This window comes from Filicampus tigris, chromosome 18 (genome assembly GCF_054856515.1).
Source record: "Filicampus tigris isolate MCC_2025a chromosome 18, RoL_Ftig_1.0, whole genome shotgun sequence".
In the NCBI taxonomy this organism is placed as follows: domain Eukaryota; kingdom Metazoa; phylum Chordata; class Actinopteri; order Syngnathiformes; family Syngnathidae; genus Filicampus; species Filicampus tigris.
The window spans coordinates 6086705-6113582 of NC_141234.1; the positions used below are offsets into that span (position 1 = coordinate 6086705).

Consider the following 26878-nt stretch of genomic DNA (forward strand, 5'->3'; position numbering starts at 1 on the left):
AGTCGAATGATGTTGCTTTTATTGCCCGTTTGCCGTGATGAAAAACAAGAAAGTTTGCAGTAAGTGAGGAGCAGCACTTTTAATTCATAATCTCATCTCCTTCTCTGTCATGACTCCAATGATGAAAGTACTCTTGGAAACGCCTCCGAGGGATCATAGCGCCTCTTTCATTTATTGTTTTTTATCCGATATGATGTATGCACTATGAATGGATCATTTTACCAATCCCTGTTGTTCTTGTTTTTTTTTTTTTTTTATAGCATCATTTTGTCAGACAGGCCATCTATCATGCAGAGATGATTGTGGGCAAAGTCATCTTAAAAGTAAAGAATGTCTCTCTTTTGTTTTTCTTCTTGTGTTACTGCTGCCCTATCCCTCTGCGCCTGTGCCATGGGCCTTTTATTAAGGGATGTAATATCCACCACACCAGAGCGCCAATATTCCCTCGAGCTTCTTCCCACCCTCTGTTCTGTCATCGAACCCCCCCGCCCCCTCCACCCCACACACACACAGACTCATGCTCAACAGCAGCCATAGAAATGATAGAAGCTGGGGAGCAATTAGCCTTTTTTTTTGATTGGGAATTCTACCCCTGTGCAGCGCGACGTTCCTCTGGAGGAAATCTCAAAGTCAAATATAAGATCTCGGATCATTTTGCAGCCATATGGTCTCTTGATTTGATGATGTTTATGTGTGTGCGTATGAGGCGCTGTGTGCAAGGTCAGAGAGCAGAGAGAGAGAGCAGAAAATGGCTTTCCTCAAACTGTTATCACAAAGTTGGAAGCATGAAATAGTCTTTAAATGAGCAAGAATTCAGAAAAAGGGGAACTATGGGGTCTAGTTCAATCGCTGATAGATTATGGGCTGCACACTCACAGAGCCACATACAGTTAAACTCAACTGTGGACATGCAGACTTTGTTTTTGTGCAAAGTCGTATAAAGTAGCCTTCCAAAGCAAAGTGTTCTTATTGCAGGAAAATGTTGTCAAGCCCAATGCCCCGAGAGCATTTTGGAAAACTGCTGACTTGGTGAGTCCGTGTTGGTGGGCAATGTAGAGGGACACAAGGAGAGAGGTATGTTGCAGAGTACGAAGGCAAACAAAAAAAGAGAACATCCACTGTACATCCTCTCCAACTTACACTTCAGTAAAATTTACTGTCTCGCCGCTTGGTCAGACTCTCTGCGGAAATGAGAAAAAAAGTCAAAACACCAAAACATCCAAATTCTTTACAAGGGATCAAATTGCTATTATTGTTATTTTTTTTATAATACGAATTATATTTTAGCTAATTTATTATCAGCCCATGCCTCGTTGGACCTGATAAATATTGGGCATGGCTGGCCCCCCTGGGCCGTAAAATGTGCATTCCTCACATTTTTACTACCCATGTTACGTCCACACACACACACACACACTTGCTGTCAGACTGTATGAACAGCACATGACCATTGCAAGTCGCACAATGATGTCCACGCTCAGTAGGTTAGCAAACACTGCCCGCAAGAATCTCCACTGCTGTTATCCACAGAAAGAGTCATTTCTGGGTTGCGATGCAGTGCAGCAGCGGGGTCGTGGGGGTGTGTCGGTATCGGTTGCGGCCCCCCGCTGAGTGCAAAGAGGCTGCCACGGAGCAGATAATTGCAGAAGCAGTCACTGCTGTGCACAGAAATCGGCCACCAGCGAGCGCAGTCTGTCACTTCTTTCGCCAAAGTGTACACTGAAATCAACATGACTTATCAAAAGAGATACATGATGTCATTTTAGAAGAAGCACAGCATGTCGAGTGCAAATGATCCATTGTTTGCAACCCCTCTACTGCGGGGTGTGCCAGCACAACTATGGCTTTGCATTTCAATGATGGTCAACGCAAACTTAAACTAACCTAAACATGTCCATCTGACTTCATCCATCCCGCTGTCCATCTGCTTGATCTGGTAGGCAAGCTTGGCCCTAACGCAAGTGGACTGTAACGACAAAAGGTCTTCACCTTTTAATGGTGTGTTGTTGAATGGTTTGAACGGTTTCATAGAAATCACATTTTGGGGTAATCCTGTGACCCACTAAATGAACAAATGGTGATCAGAACTATAAAAGTGACAAACAGTGATGGAGAACTTGTTTAAATTTTGCATTTTGAGGGTTTTTAGAGTAAATGCACAACAAACAAGTATTTTTTTTTTTTAGACACTGTCAGTTGAAAAAGGTGTTTTTTTTTTTTTTGCTTTATGGCTGCAATGTTTAAAGCAACAGAACTGACACACCGACTCCACACGGAGACTCTCGTGAAGACAGAATACAAAAGGACTATGGGCAGTGAATTTTCACATCGACATAAATTTAGCTTCTTAAGTAATTGTCTCTGTTGGCCATCCGATTGGAATAAATACGACAAGCACGCATGGATTAAGGAAGCGACTTTTTGGGGGGAGAAATACTTTCACGCTCCAGATTTACGTCAGCAATACTCGCCGTCACACGTCAGTTAAAAAAAAAGGAGTCAAATTCAATGTAAACGGTGCTGTCTTTTCCTGTTTGAAAAGAAGCACCTTTAAATCGCTCCTTGACCCGATGACAGTTTCCAGAAATGTTAAGCAAAGGTGGTATTGGACATCCTTGGAAATTTTCAAGGATCTATTCTGATTTTTTGCCGGCACCTGTTAGAGAAGGGCAAGATGCACAAAAAGTATTGATACATTGAACAGTTGGATTCAAGTTTAGAAAAGCTCAAGTTCACTAATTAAGGTTATGGTGCATTTAAGGTTCATCCTGAAATTTCACCCCAAAGATGAATATCCCTAGCTTTCTTTGAACATGACAACATTTGGTCCATGGACCTCACTTTGACAAACTCTGGTTTAAACGATGTCAAAGAATGTGCTCTATCTCCCGCGAGGGAATCATCATCTTGCAGCCTTTTGCCAACCCAGCGGAGCTCATCTCTTTACTTTGACGAATAGCTCAGATCATTTCGATATGGAAGCCATTCCTCATGCACAGATGAAGACTGAGATTAGCAATGATAGCGAGGCACGGGCTCACAATTTTGCATACGGATTAGCGGGCTGTTGCCTTCCAAATCTTTCTTCCTTGGTGTCATTATAACAATCTCTGTTTACAAGCCAATCCTCCCCTTTGCAAGTCTGCCCTTCCACCTCGCACTTGCTCCATCCCTCCCATCAGTGCGCGACCCCTGGCTATCCTCCAGCGCCATTCTCATTTGCCTAAATCTCTTCCTCCGTCCCGGCACGTCGGCGCGCGTCTCGATCTGGGTGACATTTTCGCAGTCACGCCTGTCACGCCGCTCGGCTCACTGCCAGTGAGGTGTCATTAATGTGTTGAGCGTATTGTTCTTAGCACCAGAGGTGCGCGCTCATTAATCCGCAGACTTTCATTAGAGGCGGTAAAAGCATGTGCGTGTTCGACTGAGAGTGAGCAGGAAAAAGTGATGAGGATGAAAGAGCATCTAATTACATGTGCATGAAAGAGTCCTGATATTACTTGACAAAGCCTTCCCTCACCAGCTTGTCAAAACATCATATTCCCTGCACATGCTTGTGAAGCAATTCTGGGACATGCTGGACCCGGTCCCAAGCGTTCCTGCGTCTGTGTGGCTAATATGAACTCACCATTTTTTGACCCAGTGAATGAAATTTGGCGCAAGTAGGAAGCAGGCGGACAGGTTTTCACAGAGGATAAAGAATATATGCCTGTGAGTATGTGCTGCAAACATTTATGCTCAAATACAAATTATTTAAAGCTACCACACATCAATGCTAGGTCCGCTAGCCCGCTTATGGAGTTTCTCATTTAGTGTTAAGCATTAAGCTAGCTGATTTTCATGAGACAACGGTTGTGAAGTTTGCGGGCACCATCTAAGCAGTCAAAACAAAAACATCTGACGTTTGGCATCTCGAAAAACTCCTAAGTCACTTGTAAGTGGAGTTGTATTTAGAGTCTTCAATTTAGTGTTTTGCCAGGTACTACTATACACACTGTCTATTCAGTCTTGAATGAACAGTAAACTTTGTTTTGGGTTTAAAATGGGCCAATAGAAAAATAATCCCTGGCCAGACCTCAAACTGCATGCATGTATGTTAACTCCCTTGGAAGCAGAAGCAAAGAGCAAGAGTATTACAGAATTACATCCTGAGGGAAATAAAATACTTTGAAATGTTAACTACTCTCTTACATAAGGGTGATTTACATTTTTGACCATTTTGGGGGGGATTTGTTGACAGATGGATCATTTCCTCAGAAAAAAAGAACTTGTGTGCAAATAATTGACAGCTCCCAAGTTTGATCTTGGTTCTTGCCGCCTCCCTCTGGTGCAGAGCAGCCAAACATCTGGTGCCTTCCGGAAAGTGGGACGCAAAAGTGTCACACCAAGACTTGGGCACCCAGCTGAGCCGAGGTTCACAACACTTGCAGACTGTTTTTATTTTATTTTTTATCCTAAAAAAAATATTAACTTGTGGCTAATTTATCCATGCAGCCACAAGCCAGCTGCTTTTTCCCCCTCGCAAACAAACTTTTTGACAGATGAGATTTTAATGCCGTTTCATCTTCCATCCGCCATATCTAGCATTCGATCACGTATCCGCCTGACATCTTTTTCCAGTTTTTTTCTCTGCAACTGGGGCACTTTTCTTTCAGAGACAGACAAGTAGATTGCATCTCTAAACCCAACTAGACCTCGCAGCAAAATGCGCTAGTCATGTCAAATATCAAGGCGACAGATCTGGCTTGTGAGCGCAGGCCATTTCTCCGGTAACCTGCAAAAAATACATTTGGGAACTTCCCGTCAGCCTCCCTCGGTGTTATTTTTCATCTATCTTTTGTTCTTCTCTTTCGCGGCGAGACGTGACATTTTCCAAACCGATGAGCTTTAATAAAACATTTTGTATCTGCCAGAGAAAAGGAGGCCGCTAGATGCTGGGAGAACAACTCAAGTTGTTGTTGTGACAGTCAAGCCAGAGAGGCTGTACGTGACAGGGAGGAGAAGAAAGTCTTACAGGTGTGGAATTTAAGGTGCCGTGAACTGGAGTTACTGTACTTGCAAATATCAGACTGCCATATAAAATACATTGGAATGAAATATATGAAACACCAAAAATAAAGTTAATTACAAAAAATATACTGGACATAAAATCTCCATAATGCCACTGTCGGACGGAAACCTATGTTCAATTTGGTCTGTCCAAATGATTCGATTTGGATTTGTCAGTAATGGTCCAGTGTGCTGGCCAATCAAAACAACATCACGCCCTCGCAGCAATATGAATTAAAGTCTGCTCAGCCGTGAATTTCTTTTTAAAGCCAGTTGCTGGATGCCCACGGTGTCATTCCTTTATCTCACTCGCTCGCCCGCTCGCTCGCACACTCGCTCACTCGCTCACTCACTCACTCACTCACTCACTCACTCACTCACTCACTCACTCACTCACTCACTCACTCACTCACTCACGTCACAGTAGATTTTCTTCTAAGCAAATGGAATACCAAAGTAATTTAACAAGCTAATTTTCATCACTCGATGGACAAAACAACAGAATGAGTTTTTAGATGTGTGTGAGCGTGCGTTTGTACTTCTGGACCAGTGAGAACTGTAGTAGGATTGCACACGTAGCCCATGACAATTCCTTTAAAACAGAGTGTAGATAATCGCTTTATCACACACACATTCAACAACCATTCACGCCTGCAGGCAATTAAGGATCTTTTTGCCTCTTACTGTAATAATGATTTAGGAAGGTACAATCCTTGCTTAACATGGTGAGGTTGTTAGGTGGAAATGCTCTTGCCCATGGGCTATACACTGTAGCTATAAAGCTTCCCCACTACTGGTTTCAAGGTTTTATAATGAAGTCAGACCAAACGGCAGCCCAAACTTACCAATCAGACATTTTAAGTATTTCTGCTTAATAATGAGGCAGTCAAATGTTTGTAATGAACCAGGAGGTTCAAGTCCTGTTCTTTGACAGGACTTATCTGATCCCAGATCAGTCCAGAAAGGACAAAATCAAAGCTCATTGAGGACGAGTTAGTGTCCCCCGCATTACTTATCAGCTACTTAACATCCTTATGGCTTAGCACAAAGTGTCTTTTTCGCCTCAATGGCAAACACAATTCAACTTGAGGGATTATTTCCACCCTGGGAGATCTCATTTACAGACTGAATGATAGCGGAGAGTGTTTCCCCGCTTCTTTTGTGAACAGACACACCAGCAACCTCCCAAAGTCCTAAAGGCAGTTTAGGCAAATAGAGACAGGCCTACACAGTGCTATAGTGTAATAGACGGCTAAACTGCTCATTCGTGAGTGCACTTGAGGCTTCAATAATGCCACGCTTAAGCCTTTGAGGGGTGAGTAGTTAGCGGAGAGAATTGGAGAATCTTTGGATGCTTTAGAAGAGCTCATAGGAGGACTTGGAGTGTAAATTCTTTGTATATACTCACCTGACACTTCAGTTGGACAGCCAAAGAGCAACAGGGTCAGACGCGACTGAACCTTTGCACAGTGTGCAGGATTCTGCCACAATAGTTTTCATGAGTGACCAAGTCACTAGTTTGCAGCGATCTAAAATTTACATCATCGGTGAATGGCATCACAACGTCGCAGAAGTTACGGCCAGTCAAAAATGTCATGTCTTATCACATAGCAACATCCAGCCAGCTGCCGCTAAGCTGTACCAATACAGAATATACAGTATATATAAAGATATTGCTTTACAACTTTACAACTCTTAACTATATTAATAATTTCATACCTAGAGGTATTCATTCAACAATATTGACAGCAACAATAATACATTGCTAGCTAGCCCATTAACGGGACTTAGTCTTCAATTTTAGCATTACGCGAGCAGCCTTTCGTTCTATAAAATTACATGTTTTTTGTTTATATTTTGGTGTTTGAATGTGCGGTGTTTAAATGTCTTTTGCGTTATGTAGCAGATTTTCAACACTTGCAGGTGGCTCTCAAAGATATCTCCAAAGATAAATGGTTGTTAACGCTGGGCGTCAATAGCAACCAGCCAATGGAAATCTGGAGACACTAACTAGCAAGCCCCCGGGCTGAATTACACAAGCACTTTACAGGTCAAAGTGTCAGGCCATGAGTGGGCGGAATGCATCAGGGGGCATGGCGACCTTGGGTTACTTTTGCGAGGGCCGCTGGATAATTTAGGCCCACCGCTAAAGGCGCTGAAAGGCCCCGCCCGGCTTGTCACCTTTGACTTTCATATGACATTGTTCCTGTGGTGACAGCTGGCAGCCAAGTCTTTCTTTCAAGTTGTATAATTCTTGCAATCTGATCTCAAGATGATTTTCTGAGTAAAAATTTTAAAAATCGAGACCGTATACACCAGCATGTTTGCTGACAACTTCGTTCATGTACATGTGGAGATTATGATGAAATCCAAGAGTGGCTTCAAAAGTTCATCTTACGCAAAATAAAAGACAAAATTGTTTTTGCTTATCAAAATAAAATGAACCTCCATTATAAAATAAAAAATAAAATAATAAAAAATCGGAATACACTTTCATAACTAATTTCAGTGAACTCCAAATGCATAAAGCCAGTTACAAAAACACACACAAATATTACACACAAAATTAAAGTAATTTGGTCAACAACAAGTTGAGAGTCCTATCAAGTCAAAGAGATTGGGAACAAAAACAGGAAGTAGCCAACAAAATAAAAGCATATGAGCACTAAACTTGGCTTAGACAGTGAATCTCAATGACTGTGCCCTGGCACATTATAGTTAATAGTTATTATGTTTAGCTATTATTATGAATGGACAAATAAGCTTTCGGTTATATAGAGTAGGAACTGGCAACACAAATACTCTCTCTCTAAACCGCTGGAAATACGGTTCCTTAAGTCTAAATATTACGTGGGTCAAAACAATGCTAATACATTTTTCTAAACCTTTTTTTTTATTACATTGTATAAATCAGACTCTTAATATCAGTGCCTCACTGCATACCACTGCTTTTAAGGCGCACTTTTCAACTTTAACTTCAACTCGCACACTTTTGAGCTTCGGGTTAAAAATTCCACTTTAACTGCATGAACAAGCAGCAGTGTGCTCTGAAAAACTAGCAGGCATTAAAGGCTGCTTCATTAAAGATGTGACACACTAATTAAAACTGAAATACGCACACACACACACACACACGCTCCTGAAAATGACCGATTTTGATTAATGACGGGTAACAGAACGAACGGTGTCGGAAATGTTTTACGTAAAGTTATGACACTTTTATGAAAACACAAGCCCACACACAAAGTGTGACTTGCTCACCAACAAATTCCATGCTACATATCATGAATACTGATTACTCCCATCTTACTCTGTAGTATGCTAAAATACATCCCTCTCTGATCAAATCACCTTGAACAAATTCTCTTCCTCAACCTTCATTTGAGCAACTCAACATAAACTTTGTGTGCAAGTGTGTGTGGTGTTATAATTCAAACAGCCATACATCTGTGTATCGTGAGCCTCAAATCTTTTTTTTGTACAAATAGCTTTTTTATTCCTCCGCTCACAAGCCTGTCAATCAATAGCCTCCAATTACGAATATAATACACTCAATTGACTCGACGAGCAGCAGATAGATTGTGGTGTGGAAAACTATTACAGGGGTGCAGGGAAGCGAGCCTCTGGAGTTCTGTGTGTGTGTGTCTGTGTGTGTGTCTTGGGGTGGGGCTGTCAGACAAGGGCATGGATGGAAAGACGCAGTCAGAAACTAATTACTTGTGGAAATGTGGCTGTGTTCTAAAGAGGATACATAGATGCTTTGGTCTACATGTGCATGCATCACTGGCAACGGATGGGCAACACCACCACCCACATCTATGCTATGAAGTAGCATCCCCCCCCCCTTTTTGTCAAAGCAAGAAGAGCAGAAGTAAAAGAAGGTGATGGTGATAAAATCCAAGAAAGACAGGTGTAATATCGAGGATGCGCATGGAGAAAGATCTCAAGACATGGCCGAGAAAGACAGGGGGAGATTGCTTATTGGAAAGCTATTTATCCTCATAAATCTGCCGTAAAGGAAAGCAGTGGGTTTCTGTTTGCTGCATGCTCATGTTTACCGTCCATTAATATCACATATGCATGCCAGAGCAATCGAGCGCGGCGCCCAGATGGATTCCCGCTATTGACGTGTTTCTTCACACTAATGCTCATTTTGGAGCATGGAGTCAAGGCCTGCTGTGTCAAGGGGGTGCTCATGAAATTCTTGTCAGGATTATGGACTGTATAAACTTGCTGGCTTCAGGTATAGCAGCACAATCTAATGAGATCCAAAACAAGAGCGGGATCATACATAATGCCTTAATAAAGACATGTCTGCTGGTTAGTTTGCAGCAACCGGGTGCAAAAAGTGCTACCAAACCCTTTAAAAGCCTTGAAGTTCACTACCTTAATGCGAAAACATAATGCCATAAACGGGCTAAAGAATATAGCTTTAGTATCAATGTATTATATCCATTTAAGGATAATTGAACATAAAGAGTGGAGCAAAACATGTAGACAGATAATCAAACAATACACACTTGCATATATTCGGTATCCTTTGCAAAGAATAACTCACATTGCTGCAGTTTACTAAGGAGCTGAGCGTTTCCATTTGTGTATCTGCATTATACTGCCTCCAGGTGACTAAGGCGCACACCCCAGAAGGAGCAACAAAATGTCAATGTATGGTTTAATTTCCTGCCATTGCTTTATGTTTTTATAAAGTAAATCATTAAAATAATCATAAAACTACAAAAAAACATAAAAACCTTTTGGGGGTGGGCATTTCCATTGGTTTCAATGGGAAAAGATGAGTTTAGACCTGGGCTTGGACTTGGAACGAATTACACTCGTATCTCAAGGCACCACTGTAATTGTCTCTGTAGTATACCCTGAGGGATGGAAAATTGACTTCTACTGCATTTATAATGAAAAGGTAAAACACAATCTGAGGCTAAACCCAATAGTGTGAGGAAAGTATCCTTAAATATCATAAGGATGTATTGTAATGCTCATCTGATCTGAGAACCAAACAGCACTATGATATTCGACATGTTCAACATTAAGTGACTAGATTATGCCTTTATGCTGCATGTAATATTCATTTTAACTTTATGATCTCTTATGGACGCTCTGTAGCTCTCTCGCTTTGTGCCTTGGGGTGACGTTTGTTTATTGAGCAGTCTTTACATCGGCTTTATCGGGGTGAGGGTTCTCCTTTTTTCAGTATGCCATACAGGCCATGTTGTGTTGGAGCACCCTCAAGTCCCATCAGAAATAAATACTGTTGGAAAATACTTCAGATTTTTTATGATCAATAAAACATCAGAGGGGAGCTTTGATGTCAGTTATTTGAGGCATGTTTTGATCAGTATACATCTAAAAGGAGATTAATGACTGGCTGCTTGCTGTTTGTGCTTCTGCAGACTTATGGGTCATGTTGATTTGATGCATGTCGACTGTATGTGTATGTGCGTGCGCGTGTATGGGTGTCTTATGACTGCTGAAGCCGCAGCGGTCAGTGGTGTTTTTTTTTTTCCCCAAAAAGCGACTAATGTAAAATTCATGTGCTTCTTGAAGGAACACTGGGGGTTTGCGCGTATGTGTGTGTGCATGTGATGATGGTGGTGGAGCACTGGGACGACAAGACAAAAAGAGAAAAAGATGAAGAGCGAAATTTACAAAATATTTAAGAAAGAACGATGATCCCCTTTGGACACACTGCAGAAGGGGGGAAAAATGACCCTTAAAGTGATGCTCTCATGCTTCGCTGACTTTATGATTCCAAGCACAAGATATGTCTCACTGTGATGGAATCCTGACCAAGTGCAAAGAAAGGAGTCAAAAATTAAAGTTCTGCACCCGACTCCAAAATTAATTTAGATTATTTTGGGAGATATAATACAGTGGCAAATAGATGAAAATATTGAGGACATTAAAAAAAAAAAAAAAGAAATAACATCAAAATCCAACAGTATTTAGATTACATTGATTGCGATTCGCCTTAACGATTAAATCAAACTGTGGTTTTGTCTCTAACTAGCAAAATATAGTGAGTAAACCCATTAAGGACGGCAGCGCATAACCGCGTTTCTACCACTAGAGCCGGGAGCGCTGTTGCGTCTTTCTACCCTTAAAGCCGGGAGAGCATACACGTCATTTTCTATTTATTATTTAATTTTCGGTCTCTTAACCAATGAAATGCATCAGCATAGACATGTGACGGTGTCATGAGTCGTCGGAGGATATCAAGAATTTTTTCTAGCAGTAATGGCGGATGCCGTCGATCGCGGGAGCTCTGAAATGAATTACGGCAGTGATATAGACAACGCGATTGTGGACTTTGAACCAGTAGAACCAGTCGAATGTGATATATGGTTAAGGTATATGTTTGTAGATAATGACAACGTCAACGTCTTTGTAACAGAAAAGAGGCTGTAATTACCACTCGATTTAAAAAAAAATTAAACACTATTTTTACCTCTTCGATTTAATCAGTAAAGATGAATAAACTGTGTCAGTCTGTGTCAAAGCCACATGTCTAAGATCTCAAATTCTTTTGGAATTATGTTTCTGTCTGCTACAGGTCTGACATATTATTTTGTAGGTGTTGAATTTCTGGGAAAACTTCAGGTTTTCAAGGGTAATTCCAAACACGACCTTAGGTTGTTGCACTGTTGAGCCAGGCGCTTTAGGCCTTAATGGGTTAATCATACAGATTGGGGATTAAATTTCAGTATTTCATTGTAAATAATATAATTTGACTAAAGCGGAAGTCAACCCAAACATATTTTTTTCATGTTCCCAGCGGGCAAGTTAAGCAGCAAAATGCAGTAGTTTTTAGCCATCATTGCGGGAGGCCATTTTGTCTTCTGTTGACTGAAAATGACATCACAACTGCTCACAACGACCAATCACGGCTCAGATTCAGAAAACAGGTCAGCCGTGGTTGGTCGTTGTGAGCAGTTGTGATGTCATTTTCAGTCGGCAGAAGAAAAAATGGCCGCCCCCAGGGATGGCTAACTTGCTGCTTAACATATTCCATAAAGACAAAATTAATCGGAATTCCGTGTTTCAACTAGTGGGCCTGCTGGGAACATATTCTTGAAAAAATATATATTTGGGTTGACTTCCACTTTAAATCAATTTGATCCAATATGAACCTTCCTTTAAACTGTTGTAACAAAACACTATTCAGTAACTGAATTGATTAAAAATATTTAGTTAGTATTATAATTGATTTTCTTTTTAAACCAAAAATGATTGAGTTATAAAATATCAAATCAGTCAAAGCTCTATATTTTGTGGTAGAGTAATGGTTTGTGCGTCTGCCTTACAGTTAAGAGATCCGGATTCCAACTCCCTGCTGTTGGCTGGTGATCATTCCTGGGTATTCCCCACCTCCCACCCAAAGTCAGCCTGGATAAGCTAATGAGAAGTCCTACTGAAAATGAATGGATACATGATTAAACATTAATGTCATTAATTAGAGTTTCACTAATAATATACAACAATGAGAAGTTATACATTGGTTGGAAAATAAATGAATCTCATTTGTTCTTAGGTGCAGCAGACAACTATCACTCCATCCCCCCGCTCCAACACGTTCCCTCAATGAAAACGCCTCCCAAATTGTGCGCTGAGTGATTCCTTGTCAGCCAAGAATGGGGACTATTTCCTCTTCTTCTATCCAGCGTGATTGAATGTGTCTGCACCATGCAGAGGTCAGCACATTGAGGCCGTCCATGTCTGTGGTCGGCTTTTGATTTGCCCAGTTGTGCCTTGCTACAATGATACTTTAACCACACCGCAGATATTCTGTACAATCCCATTGCCAGTCAGAATGTGCTGTCTGCTTTCTGCATATAAAAGTACATTCAAATATCTACAAATGACTTTTGATACTAAAATATAGCTAATCTCAGATAATTTAAGACTTGTACACAAGCAATATTCTACAAGGTGACTTCTACCAAAGTTATTTTCTGTTAAGATGGTTGTACTTTTACTCAAGTATTGCGGTACTTGAGGTTGCTAAACATAACCCTAAACACTACTTTAATCCCTAACCACCCCAACACTAACACTTCCCTAACTCTAATGCTAACATTAATGGAAACCACAACTCTACCTGAACCTAACCCTACCCTAAACCTGACCCCAGAACCTTCCCAAGAACCCCTATCAGCAATCCTACCCTAACCCAAGTGTGCGCCTGCTGGAACTGTGTAATCCTGGAATTGAACAGACTCGTTGAACTTTACCATTCTACATCGTCATTCAGAGCTTGGAAACGACTAATCAATAACCATGTTTGGGCAACTTGTTTTCCATCCATCCATTATCTATGCCGCTTATCCTCACAAGGGTCGCGGGGAGTGCTGGAGCCTATCCCAGCTGTCTTCGGGCAGTAGGCGGGGGACACCCTGAATCGGTTGCCAGCCAATCGCAGGGCACACAGAGACAAACAAACATTCGCACTCACAATCACACCTAGGGGCAATTTAGAGTGTTCAATTAACCTGCCATGCATGTTTTTGGAATGTGGAAGGAAACCGGAGTACCCGGAGAAAACCCACGCAGGCACGGGGAGAACATGCAAACTCCACACAGAGAGGCCGGAGCCGGGATCGAACCCACGACCTCTGAACTGTGAGGCGGACGTGCTAACCAGTCGACCACCGTGCCGCCGCAACTTGTTTTCCAACTGGCCAATTCACAGAGGACTTTACGGTTGTCTGTTGGCTACCATTACTATAGTGCTCTGTGGAGCAATGAAAATATTCAGACAACAAGGTGACAGTTTTATACATCTTGTGTGGGTCAGAGAGTCTGAAAAATAGGCTGGTTGTTAATGAGCATAACGGTTGGTTACCCCATGCTAACCAGTTGTTGAGTCCATGCTTACTGAAAAGCAATAGCTTTAGTCTATATATAGTGCACTTTAATTTCCAACTCTCACACTCCAATCTCTATTTTCTGACCTGCCTTGCTGGGCATGCCTGTCGCAGAAGTGCTGGAGTGTGTGTCGAATGCAGATGATGGAATGAGTGAGGACGAGGTGGCGGAGGGGTCATCGTGTCATCCCGTCGACATGCGCGTGGCCTCGTCGCACTGACGGCGATGGTGTGGAGGAGCTGCGACGCGCCCTCTGGCCCTGCCCATCAATTATGGATGCCGCGGAGCACAGAGTGCAAGCGCAAAACACACACAGGGAGACACACACAGGTGGTGATAAGTCAGTGTGCACAATGGGGAAGAAAATAACGATTGCAAGAGTTACGGCACAGCCGTATAAAGAACAAAATAAAGAACAAATTCTATTAACTCACCGATGGGAAATCGGCCGCAGTCTCAAAAATCTAAATCGGCCACCCTTATATCTTTGGTGACGGTTTTCTTGCAGCAGTTTTGAGGAATCTTTGCGTGAAAGAGGTGACTGATTAATATCTTATCACATCTCGGATGTCATGAGAAGTCGTTGAGACTGTAAGCTTTGTTCACTAGGCTAACCTCCTGATCTCGCCCCTCCTCCTTTGAGTTTCCTGAAAGAGAGAACAAAAAGCCAGTTTGATATATATGCCGCGATGCTTGGCAATCGTCAAGGCATCGATCAAAGGTTTTAACGGCATGTTCTATTCATAGAAAGCCATTAATCACCTCAGCAGGCTGAAGCCTCAAAAGAGCCCGTAGGCGCAAAACTTGAATGCCGAGACCCCTTTATTTGTGTGTGAGATGTGAAAAAAATGTGGGTGTTCACTTTGAAAACAACCCCGCCGTCACTGCATATGCAAATATGTTACTTTGCTTATGAAGTCTCACTCATGACAGTTCAATCTGTTGACAAGAGGTGTCATTTTCATTTGCACATCACTTGTGTGTGTTATTTCTGTCAACATTAAGGTACGCGCACAGACACAGTACAGCTGGGCATGTTTTTTTTCCCTCCAGCTGACGGTGTATCAATCAGTCACTCATTACATTCCTCAGTGTTATTCACACCATTAGACAGAGAGAAAATAGCATAATTGTGTATTCAGTATCGTTCCAGGGTGGGCCTGCGGGACGTTAATGTGCGTCCAGATGGATTTGTGAAAAAAGAGCATTTTCAAAGTCAACCACCTAGTTTGTGGATGGAAATAGGAAATGCAAACATGCGTTTATGATGAGAAAGCTCCAACAAAAAACGCCTTTCCCAAACTTTCAGAGGTGGCAGTGTTTCCCCTTTGGAGTTTTATATTTCGGCTCCGTACATAAAAATGCAATTTCAAAAAGCCTTTTCCATCCTTTTTAAGTCACACCACCCCCTTCTTCATCATTCCGACAGTGTTGGAACACCCCTTAAAAATGTTCAAAACAACAACCATTTATATGCTGTTTCATTAACAAAAGATAGGATTCATTATGATGATGTATTGCAAGGCTGTATTTGTGCCATGTAAAATAATATATGATCTCCTAACAAGAGGTGGGAATTGAGCAAGTACAAGTCTGTGAAAATTAAATGTTGGAAATGGCCTCCCATTGGTGTCAGGAAATGTGGGGAAAGAACAGGCAACGCGGGCTTATTAGTTGCTGAAGCATATTATTTTAATGGTGAAACTGATGAGAGGCTTTTCAGAAAGTAAATGTAAGAAAGTTAGGCAAGAAAAATGGAGAAGTTGGAAAAAGTTAAGAACTGGAAAGCTTATTCTGGGAGTGAACAGACAGTGGAGAAGGGAGACAAATCACAGAAAAACACTTCCCGTTGTTTCCTTCCCTTGTAGCTGCTAGTGAGAGAATCTGAATGCAAATGAGCTCGCATTAAGAAAACAAATAAGTCACCCTTAACGTAAAACTGTCACACCAGAAGGAGATCACCATATTTTTCAGGAAAGGGCCTAATTTTAAGAGATGCGGCACTGACAAAAGTGCAATATTGACGTTTGTATAATGGTAAGTGAAGACAGGAGTAGTCGCTCACCGAGTCGCAATACTGAGTTGCTAAAACAAAAAATGTAGAAGAATGATGAGGTGACATTTTTTGCTTTTACCGTTTGGACGACGTCAAGATGACCTTCACCAACACCTTCACATCACATTTCATTTGACATTGTTACGCTACATGAAGGTTGGTGGAAAATTGCTGTTGGACGCTGTGAAAGCTCTTCAGTGCTTGTGGGGGTTGACTTGTGGAAGGTTTGCACTCGTCTTCCTTTGTTATTTCACTATTCAACAGGAAGCAGGTTGGCAAATACTTGCGTAGAACAGACACATGGAAATATTTCCATCCGTCCATTTGCTACAGTCCTCATTAGGGTCTTTTTTTGTTAATTGGGTTTCTGGAATGGATTAATTGGATTTACATTATTTCCTATGAGAAATATTTAGTTGTTTTTCATACAATCTAGTTTTAGTCAGACAAAACAAAGGTTCCATTGTCCTCCTTTTTTCCCCAAAATGTGATAACATTTCAGGGACATCAAAATGCTTGACAGGCTCAGCAACAGGAACCAAGATGGCAGTCCTTCGTGATAGCTAATTATTCCTCTCTCTTACCATCAATCTCTCCATTTTGGAATTGAGGCTCGCTCGGTGCTCATCATTTCTGTCGAGCACTGATTCACTTCCCAGCAGCCTTCTTCTCCATCCATCTTGGCAGCTTCCTCCACTCCTCCCATCAGTCTCCATCAGGAATGACTTCTGCCACTTCACACATGTCCGTCCATGCATCTCTTTCTTATCCTGCTGCAGCTCTGTGGTTCTGTCTTTCTCCATTCATCTCTCTCAGGGTAAACAGACAGCCGCGGTGCGGTTAAGGCCACGCGCAGCGCCGCTATTTATAAAAACAAAGCTACACAAACTGAATGAGGATGATCAAATGTATCAAGGCTGATTAATTGTATACAGGAGACAAAACACTTTCCTCCTAGTATTTCTTTATTTAATCATCAAGACGCATTGTTTGTTTGTCAGAAAGAGAAATGGCTCCTATTATGATGAAATGTGTTCTGGAAGACAGCAAACTAAAACCAGATTGCCTCCAAAGTTCTATGACAATCTAACTTTAAATCTGTCTTTATTATCATTATTAATAATATTATTATGTATTATTATATTACCAAAACCAATAAACAACTGTTGATTTCTTTTTAACGGAATGCTTCCAAAGAATGAACTAGTAGTGAAAAGTACGGAAATGAAAAGGCATATCTCATGATCTAAAGCAGTGTTTTTCGCGGCACACTGTCAGGTGTGACGTGGGAAATTATCTCATTTGTGTGCCTGTGCAGTCTAGCGCCTGGCAGCGTAATCATGTAGTTACTACATTGTAGTACTCTTCCATACCAGCAGGTAGCCGCAGCAGCAGCAGGTAGCTAATTGTCTTTGCTTAGAGACAAGCGAATTAGTGACGCATGTTTACCCAAACTGGCCCATGTTTCACACTAAGCATCAATATGAAACATAAAATACTTTTTTCTTTGTGTTTATTTAATTCCTATTCAAGACGTTATAGTATGACATCATTCTTCAATGTTAAAAAATGCTTATGTAAACAATATAACACTTATATTGTTAAAATAAGCTTTCTTTTTTTTCCCCCACAATTTCAGCTGGTGATGTGCCGCGGGATTTTTTCAATGAAATAAATGTGCCTTAACTCAAAAAAGTTTGAAAAACACTGATCTAAAGCATACCCCATAATGTGTCAAACATGGTGGAGGAAATGTTATGGCATGAACATTGTATTTATGATATAGATAAGCAGCATAGTGGGGGAAGCAGTTAACACCTCTGCCTCTCGGTCGTGGTTCAAATCTTGGTTCCTGGTGTCTAGTGAGCCAACCAGAGTGTATGCGCCAACGCTGATTGGTTGAGAGGAATCGTATGAATCCTACTGCCTCATATTCAGAAATGCAGAGTACGTTTTGAGCACGAGCTGACTAAATATAGGCATTATGAAGTCATATTGAACCCAAGCGTTTGACATGAGCGCTAATTTCATCTAATTCAGCAGGTGCTGAAGTCATTACCTGGGAGTGACTCACACTATGAAGTCAAACTTAAAGGCCAGAAGGAACGGGGGGACGCTTATGTGCGGGGGGAAGAAGCAATCACATGAAGCGGGTGAAGAAGACATTACCCTTGGAGACGGATGTAAGAGGACAGACGTCCCATAGAGGAACATGTGGACATATGTGGCCTTGGACTGTGTGAATCTTTACATAAAACCTTTGTTGCAGAGAGATCCCCCCTTAGCCAGTATAAATCATGAATCATTTACAGTCCCTCCCCCAGGAGCTTGCGTTTAAATATTAATGCTCTCTATTCAGATCACACAGCTGCCCTGACCTGCATAGCGGGGTCCGCTCCCCCAAGGCTGCCGAGCCTCGCCGGAGCACATACAAAACACTTCCGTGGATCATCCGCACACAGATACGCCACGACTAAACAGCTTCGCCATAAAACACGCATCCCTTGATGGATATACTGTATGTGCACGCTGGTGTATCAGAAGCATATATTATGTGCAAAGTTTGCCTGCTCAGAATGTTTTTGCATGCAAACACAGACATGGAAATGCTGCCTTCAGACGAAATATGAACCATGAAAAAAATAATTCCTTTGTCATTGCTATTACCTGTGATAGCTGTGAGCAGCCTCCTCACGTTGGTAGAATTGCTTCAGGGACCGTGTCAACAGCTGGAATACATAAATAATATCACTAGCCATGTGGTCCAGTGGATAAAACACACTTGAAGCTTCCCATTTGGTCTTACACATGGCTTTCACCAGTTTTAACAGGATGCTTATGGCAGCTTTATCAGAGCCTTAATGCAGAAATCCTGCAAACAGTGAACATACATTATACAGTACATACATGTAATGCATGCTGAAATGTCTGCATTCACAAAGGCAGTAATGCACATTGTCAGACAGGTATTAATTCAACAATGCAGTGGTGCCTTGACTGACAAGTTGAATTTGTTCCTTGTCCATAAAAAAAGAAACAATAAAGAACATGCCAACAAATATACCAGCGGTTGCTAATACTTTGGTTACCTCAATAAAGAACACACATACCGATTTTTAACATCTTAACTGATTTATGAAACTTGAGTGACAGACGTCATGCATGATGAAGAAAATTGATGTTTCATCCTGCTCATCCTGTGTGGTGTACTCAAAATGACCAACATGCCACACCTCACAGAAAGATATTGTCAATGCCAACTGGCGTGACACCTGTGAGGGGCAGCATAGTGCCACAGGGCAATCAGAACACTACATAATAGGAAGAACAGGTTTAACATTTGTGATTGTTGACCTTAGCGTTCTCGGAGAAAATTGGAGAGGGGTGAAAAAAATCACTCTTATCACACCCCACACTACAGGATAATCATTCTGAATAATATTTCAAGAACCAGCCCGTTGCTTATATATGAAGGGAGAGGAAAAGCTATATTTTGGGCCACTTTAGCAACATGAGAGTCAAAATATTAGGCAGCCTCGGTGGTCCCTAATGGCAGAAAAATACAGAGGAATGCAGTCTTTAGGTCTTTCTCTTGGCACTTTTTTGAACATACACAGCAGACAAACATAACCAACATCTGCCACAGCTATGTGCTCGACTAAAACAAGAGGACCCTTTTCCAACTGCCAACAAGCCCAATTAGTGTCACCTCCTTTCTGCATCATGGCTCACGTTCTTCCTCTGATTCCCTCTTTGTTCTTACCTATATATATATATATATATATATATATATATATATATATATATATATATATATATATATATATATATATATAAATAAAACAAAAAAAATACCACCCTTTGCCCTTCTCAGGCTTGCTCACACTTTTTTTCGCATATATATATATATATATATATATATATATATATATATATGTATATATATATATATATATATATATATATATATATATATATGTATATATATATATATATATATATATATATATATATATATATATGTATGTATGTACACACACACACACATACATATATATATATATATATATATATATATATATATATATATATATATAAATAAAACAAAAAAAATACCACCCTTTGCCCTTCTCAGGCTTGCTCACACTTTTTTTCCTTCCTAATTTTGAGTCTTTCTCTTTCATCACAGCTTGAACAGTTGGCTCCCCAATGCACTTTTAATAAGGCTCTGTTCGGATCAATCTTGCCCAATCAATACTTAATATTAGAAAGAAGCGCCCGGCCTTTTTGTTGCACGAACTCCGGCATATTGTCCAGACGCGTCTGTGCTCAACCTATTCACACCAAACCTAATGAGATATTGAATTGGCCTCAGCTAAGCTAAAGGTGCACCCAACACTGTACCGTCCACAATTGGCACATTTCTCCTCCAAGCGCCTGATAATATTTGATCAGAGGCTCATTTTTCTTCATTTGTTTCATCGTATCGAAACAATGCAAGCGTCGCTTTGACTGAACATCCCTTTGGCTCCTCTGCAACTGAGTTAAGCTGCAAAATTGATATTCCGCCATGTGTTTCCAATGATAAATGAACCCAGGGCCACTTGGCTTTCTGCACTAAAAGCATTTACATCCAACCAGTTATTTTTTTCTTTTTTGATGAGGCTACTTTCAAAACTGATAACATAAATCGAGTCTCTCAAGATAGTCCCAGACCTCCCATTAAGCATGCATTACATGCTGGAGTGTACCGGTTGTAATGAGCGGGCAGCAGCCAGGTTTTAAGTATGTCTTACTTGGGCTGTATAATTTATCATGTTAGGAGACTCAAGGTTTTTAATGGGCTCCACTCTCATTATCCAGTCTGTTCTCTCGTCGTGCCTTTCAGAGCGTTCCCCCCTAATGGAGAGACAAATAGATTCATATGAGATGGTAATTACAGCATTAAGCGACGGCATTCGATACAACAAAAGAGGCAAGAGTGACTTTGCGGGACACGAGCGACAGCCTACGAGTCCAACAGTGTCACATTACCTAGCATGCTTGTCTGCCATTCTCCACCAGGTTTGTATCTGTTTACTGTCTTGATAGTGACGAATGAGGCATTTGAGGAAGCAGGGGACTGGGTCAAGAGTTGCTAGGAACTGTCCCAAAAATATGACGAATAAGTCCTGATGAAGAACATTTGTGAACTGAAAGGCCCAAGGGGTTAGTGTCCAGTCTCAAAACCTGCTTTGATAAGACTAGGAATCGAAGACTAGGTTTCGCCTATACATTTTAAAGATTTGGCCGGGTACACAGATCAAGAACCCAAACGAAAAAGAAGAAATTGATAATAACGTGAGCACAACACATACTTAATGATGCCGTCCATTGACATTCAAGAGTCACAATCAAGAGTGACATCATGTGTGCATAGTGTCATGTTTTCAGCGCATTGACAAATTGTGTCCATAGAGAGATTTTCAAGCTGGAAATACAGCTGCTATTTTGAGTTTGTGTCAGTTAAAAACAAATATATTAGGTTTTGCTGCACGCTCTAACTACAATCCTATGTCAATTAAAATTCAAAAACAGCACAGTATGTAAAACTGTCTTTTCAAAAGATGTTAAAAACAAGTAGCCCATATATGTTATGTCGAATCCAGAAAATATATATATTTTTTAAATGAAAATCATGAGGGGTTGTCAGTATCTGCTGAATGTAAACTACTCAAGTTACTTGTAATCTAAGTTACTTTTAAAATCAAGTAATCAGTAAGGCAACAGTTACTTATAAAGCAAGCAATCAGGAAAGTAACTAAGTTACTTTTTCAAGGTAATTGTGGCAACGCTGCTGACAGCATTGTCAAAAACAAAAAGGAAACATGTATAAATACAGCTTTGGCAATGCTCCACATGGTGTCGAAATATTAGCATTGGATACCCACATCCCTGCCAGGAGGAGCTCATGAATAAACAACACTCCTATTTGTATAGGCATCCCTGTGGAGTCCTTCCACGATTGTGCTGTTGTACTAACTAGCTCTGCTGTGGGAACATGACAGTATCGCCACGACACATGTTCTTAAGTGATTAAAATTCATTCTGCCCTTGTAGGCCTCACTTATCAGAGTATTTTGGGTGTTTCTCAGCCACACTGATGGTCACTGGGGGCAGCTGCGAATAGCAGATAAAAACGGCACTTTTCTGTCGCCATTGAGCCGGCACACATCGATCCTTGCGCTTACCAAGAAATGTTTATCAGGACAGAGCGCTATGTCCCATGACAACTGATTCTCTTGCACTGTATCGGAGCCTTGTTCTCTTCTTATCTGAATCCCATTGTTGGAAGACTGCAGTTATTAGGTTTTCCCAGGAGAAGACAGGGACGATGGGGAAGATGAGACGGTTTAAATCCTTCCATACCTTACTGTGGAACACTCCCAAACATTGGTCAGCTGTCACCTGTATAAGATTAAGATCCTCTGACATTATTTTCAGGGTGACACATCAGCAATGATTCATGCCTTATGCCAAACTGCACCGTAATTGAATAAAGAATTTTAGTTTCCCAGCACTGCCAGTTAAAGTCACAGCGAAGACAATCTCAGAGGGGATGATTAATCTTTTACTGCGCAGGAATATGTGTGTGTGTAACCCGGAGTTGGGTTTATTTTACAAGAGAGAAAGGAAACCTGGGAGGTATGTGGGATTGGTTGATAGCTTTACACATAACTCACGGTCCGCAGGTGAGTGAAATATAGGCCTGCGTATTGATTTCCACCCACACTGCTCTCATTATCTCCTGAGAGATAAAGTTTGCAAGTGAGGTAGAGATCCTCTAAATTCCAAATACTTAAAACCCGCCCAATGTACTTGACCTTGCAAACTTTCCTAGCTTGCAGCCAAGTAAAGTTTCACGTCAGCTCCGGGCTCTAAGAACTAATGAGGGCTTGTCGAGAGAGGAGCGCCTGCTATCTGTGGGGCCTTGTTGTGAAATTAAAGGTCATTCTCGCTGGATGAGTAACCCTGATACCAACCCCTCCCTTACCCCCAGCTCACCCCTCGCTAGCCAACTGGGAAATCAAACGCCATTAGACCAGAGAGGCGTCTTTTATCATGGCAGTCATTATCATCCGAATCATCACCCTGGCCACGGAGCATCATTTAGCCTTCCCATTTAGCTTCTCACCAGCCGCGTGTCAAAGAGACCCACTAGTGACAATGTGTCCGGCAATTTTGGGGCTTTGGGGAATTATGCAGAAAGGAAAGCAATTAGCGGCCCTGATACGGATGAAGATTCAAAGGCGGGGCCTGTACAGCAATAGAACAAGGAGAAAGGGGAGATACTGTTGGAGATGGAGATCTGAATGACTTATTAATACGGCTAATGAGGCCAACGGAATTAGCCGGAGATGTAGTGACCAGCTGTGTGAAAGGATAGCTGGAAAGTGGATGCCCTAATGTTGCGTTTGCCGACCAGCAGGGGGCAACTCCAGTGGTGAGCTTAATGAGCGACGTGGCTCAGGAGGTTGAGTGGCCATTTCATACTTGGTAGGTTACCTAGTCGACCTCTGGTTTTCCCGAGAGAGAGCCAAAGTGTCTTTCAGACAAACCTTGAAATTCCAATTGCTCCACTCACTAAGGAGGGACACATGCAGCTATTTTATGCTCAGAGATAAATGTGTCCACATGAAAACAAATTGGTAGGACAAACCAAGAACCATCCATCCAGCCATTTTCGATAGTCCATCCATCCATTATCTATACCGCTTATCCTCACAAGGGTCGCGGGGCGTGCTGGAGCCTATCCCAGCTGTCTTCGGGACACCCCGAATTGGTTGCCAGCCAATCGCAGGGCACACAGAGACAAACATCCGCACTCACAATCACACCTAGGGACAATTTAGACAGTCCAATCAACTTACCATGCATGTTTTTGGAATGTGGGAGGAAACCGGAGTACCCGGAGAAAACCCACGCAGGCACGGGGAGAACATGCAAACACACAGGGAGGCTGGAGCCGGGATCGAATCCACGACCTCTGAACTGTGAGGCGGACGTGCTAACCAGTCGACCACTGTGCCGTCCCCATTTTCGATAGTACTTGTGCTTATTAGGGGGATAGTACTGCTGTGGGATCAATAAAGGCATTCTTATCTTATCTTCTTATCTTTACTATATTGGTATATAGAGTGATATTGCACCGTAAAAGATAAAAGTTGGGTCAACTTGAAATTTTAAGTGGGGCAATTCAACAGAATATTTCAAGTTTTGCTGTTGTGTAAATTGTCTTTCCTGCATTTCATAAAGGAGTATGAGTTTACAGAAGTATTAGTCCTTTGTGTTATCCCCCAACTTAAAAGATAAAAGTAAAAACTCAACAAATTATTTTGGAGCAAAAAAAAAAACTTGCTTGCTTTGTTGTGCCAACATTGTTGCCATAAATGTCAAATTATATTTTAAAGTGGTTCCAACTTATGTCACTTTTAGCCTAATTTTTTTTTTTCACAGTGCATTGTAAGATGACATGCCCTTAGTTACATTCCCCATTAATGAGTTGCAGTTAAGTTGACAGAATTTTTTTCCCCCCTAAAAAGTGCAACGAAATCACAGCTGAGCAAAAACTTTTTTTTTTTCTTTAAGCAGGGCACCCAGTGTAAGAGGCAAAGAGTTTTGAGGGATGTCTTGTGTTTGAAAAGCACCAGTGGTTTCTCACAGCATGGCTGGTGCTAATTAGTCTCTCACACATATTTCCCCAAAGGCCCTGTGAACCCCTTTGCTCCCCACCAACTGGGAAGTCAACCCAAGATGAGACAATGATGAAAAAAATACAAAAACTTGGAAAACAGCAACGCCCAAGAGATAGTCGAATATTCTTTTTTTTTTTGTCTTCAACTACTAACGTGATTTACATTTTACGGATAAACATTGTATTCCCACATCACACAGACATAAAATTACCATAAAGTGGATACAAAAACTGGATGCTTAATTGGCATTTTCGGCCCCCAAATTCTTTCCAAAGGCAAAAATCCTCCGCTTTGTGTAACCCTGAGGCAGAGAGTAAGCTGTAGTGTTGTGGTAGTAACTACATGAAACGAGCAAAACTATTATACTGTTGCTGTCCAACTGAAAACCGAGATACCAAGATTGTACACTGCATTTCCAAAAATTGTGAAGCCGTGTCTCGGTCTCAGTGGAAGATGGCCTGATGTTTGTGTGCCCTACGAGACTCAGGTCGCTATGTCCACAAGTTCAATCCAATATTCAAATGGAAGAGCAATTCTCCTTGCAAGGGTAGTCTAGGGGCGAGCGATGCCGGTGTGGTGAAGTGGACATGAGCCAAATGTGGGAAACCCACACCGAAAATGCCAGCTTTAATCAGAGTCTCCTTTTGATGCGAGTTGGTGAGCTATCAGGCAGCAACCTCTGCTTGACAAAGAAGAAGGAAAAGGAGGAGGGATCAACAAAGGGCAGCCGAGCCACTGTAGGTGTTACAAGGCAAGTGGGATGGAAAAAAGTGATTGACATTAATAGTAGAGCTGGAAAGGGAAGGCAGGAAATGATGGAACATTCCCAAGCCCAGCACTTAAGTACAATTTAACAGCTATTTGAGCTTCATTTGCATCCAATTCATGGTACATATATAACAGAAAGAGAGGACTTTCTACCCCATTACATTTAACATTGGCATCTAGCGCCATTTAGGATTTCCCTTGAAACATAAGCCCAATATTAGCCCCTTAGTGTGTCGTACAATATGTCATTTTTTCCTAATCTATGAGCTGGTTAAACTGGGTCTCACAAACGAAGTGCAAAAAAACCTACCGGTAGAATTACATTTTATATTTTACAGGTACATGAGAAACGTGATGCAATTTTTTAAAAACTTCCCAGATGTCTTAGTAAAAGATCTCTGACATTCTTCAATAAAAATACACAAAACAAAAAAGAATTACAGATCATTGGGAAAAATCACTATTTTTTTGTGGAGTGGTTCTTTTTCGTGCATATCCAGCTTTTGTTACCATGACGACTGTGGTCGAGCTCAGCCATGCATCATCGTGAGCGGTTACTCAATAGCAAATTTCTAGAACTGTGTTGCAACTTTTTTTTTTTGGGGGGGGGGGGGAGTGATTAAAAGGCTGTGACAACACCAAGTAAGAGCAAATACATTCAGCATTATTTTTAAATTAATAGTGTATTTGAAAAACTACCTGGATTTTCTTACATAACATCATAGTTTTGTGTTTACCTTACAGGCATAGACTACTGCAGAGATTTGGTGTGTGTTTCCGTGGGGTGGTTTGAGAAGAGGAAAGTGGGTGTAAAGGGGTGGGGGAGGTATATTACAGCGAGTATAAAGTGGAAAAAGGAAGGCAGAAGTGGTTCCACTGGGGAGAAGAAGATTGCAGGTTCTTCTGTTAACATTTTACAATGTAATCACAGGGAGGTGGGGAGGGGCGGGGGTCGGCAGTTGAGGGGGCTTGTGTGAGTGAGTGTGTGTTGCGGGGGTTACAAGTGGAGAGGAGATGGAGGCAACTGAGGAAACTAATTTGCTCATTTTAAAACACACATGGAAAAAAAACAAAGTCCTCTGAGCCCTTGTTCCCCTTCATCAAGATATGAGCCTTTTAGAGACAGTGACCCTCACTCCAACTGGGAAGACCACTGAAATGCTGAAGAGAAAAAAGATACACAGCAACAACTCACTCCTTGTTGTGTACAACAGAAAGACGCCAAGAAGTTGACTGCAAACTCCTTGGCCTCAACTCAGATTATATTTATACACAAGACAGATTTTTATCTGCATAAGAAGGAGGAGGTAGAAAGCCTTGGATGTGTCCCAGAATATGTATTTACACTTTTTTTGTATAAATAAATGCGTGTTCAAAAGACAGGATACGC

The 26878-nt window shown here is 41.4% G+C and overlaps 1 long non-coding RNA gene across 36 annotated transcripts in view; it reads right to left on the bottom strand.

The window, feature by feature from the left end:
- LOC147132192 (uncharacterized) overlaps positions 1-26878 on the bottom strand; it is a 133604-nt gene that overhangs the window by 6271 nt on the left and 100455 nt on the right. For 32 of the 36 annotated variants that reach the window (XR_015082151.1, XR_015082137.1, XR_015082131.1 and 29 more), the window contains 4 exons: positions 18653-18714; positions 14545-14576; positions 14364-14451; positions 14016-14188 (listed from right to left, as the gene is read on the bottom strand). This is a non-coding gene — a long non-coding RNA (uncharacterized LOC147132192). Of the gene's footprint in view, positions 1-14015; positions 14189-14363; positions 14577-16569; positions 16795-18652; positions 18715-26878 lie in introns of all 36 variants that reach the window. The other 4 variants (XR_015082161.1, XR_015082159.1, XR_015082158.1 and 1 more) reach the window with 4 other exon arrangements.